This window comes from Nannospalax galili, unplaced genomic scaffold (assembly GCF_000622305.1).
Source record: "Nannospalax galili isolate Female #2095 unplaced genomic scaffold, S.galili_v1.0 scaffold767, whole genome shotgun sequence".
Lineage (NCBI taxonomy): Eukaryota > Metazoa > Chordata > Mammalia > Rodentia > Spalacidae > Nannospalax > Nannospalax galili.
The window spans coordinates 1,382,178-1,383,629 of NW_008357164.1; positions in this window are offsets into that span (position 1 = coordinate 1,382,178).

Here is a 1,452-nt window from a genome sequence, read left to right on the forward strand (position 1 = left end):
ATCATTTCCTCCATGCTTCCAAGTGAAGCTAACCATGGTCAAGCAGGAGCTTGGACCTATCTTCACATAGGTGGGACTGGTAAAAGAAAGGAGCCAGGGGCTCCTCCCAAGCCCATGTGATGCCTAGGATACAAATCCTCAAAGGACCTTAAGAGTAAAAATAAATTGGTTTATCTGGGACAACTGTATGGCCTTAAACACCCCAAAGGAAAGTATACCCAAAGATTAAAGTGGCCAATATAATTTCTTGTGTCCATATGAATAGCCAAAGGGTACATAACAAACAGCAATGCCAGATAGGAGATACCTTCTTTAGAGTTGTTGGCCAGGGTGGCCAAAGGGACTCCCAGATAGTAACCCAGCATAGAAATGGGAAAGTGAACAGCAGACCCCAATCTTATCTATTGGAATATTGACAACTGGTGGCTGCTAGATGAGGAACAGCTGACCCTCCTTAAACAAAGCCCTCTTGGTAGGCTGACTAGATTCACCAGAAGGGCAAGTAGTGGGGAAAGGCTGGGGGTGCCGACAACACAGCAGACAGTAGCAGGGATAACAGAGTATAAGGGCTCTAGTGGTTGGAGGGAGGCTATGGGAGGGTGCCATATGGGAAGTGGGTGTATATTTGAATAAGATGGTTTGGGATGTTCTGTGTGATACACACACACACACACACAAACACAAAAAAATCAACAATTTTTTTAAAATGTGTTATATTTGAGGAGGAAGCATGGAAATTTACATCATGTTAGTAGAGGTGATAAACATTACCATTGAAATCTACCTGATGACTTTATAGACATACACAGGCACCAAGGATCCAAGTGCAACGAATTATGACTAGTAATAATCAGATACATACAGATTAGAGATGCATACGCCAACATCTCAGTGTTAGTAGCAAAAACAGTGTCTTTCTGCAAGGAACAATATGTTCTAAAATGAAATGGAGACCTTTTTTAAAGGTTAAAATGTCATTCAATTTTATGTCACAGGGCTTATACTAAGTTCAATATTGTATAACTGTATTAATTCAACGGTGAACCTAGAATCTTGCCGCCAATTGTGAAAGAGGTGTACTCTTGCTCTGGAGTGTGTTACTGAATATGTTAAAGCTGTAGTAAAATGCTTCTTCTAATCATGTAGTTACTAAAAATTTTAAAAAATGATTAAAAAAAGCAATAATTCTTCAAAGCATAAAAAGTTGCTCCTTAATAATTAGGAGATGTGAAAAACATTACCATTGAAATCTACCTGATGACTTTATATCCATGCTCAGGTGCCAAGGAGCTCAGAAAACAACCAACTGTGATTAGTAGTAATCAGATATATAGAGATTAGAAACGTGTGTACAAACATCTTAATGTTAATTGCATTAAAAATGAATTTTTCTGTATGAAACTGTGTATTTTAATAATGAAATGGAGATCTTTTTTAAAGGTTAAAACCTCA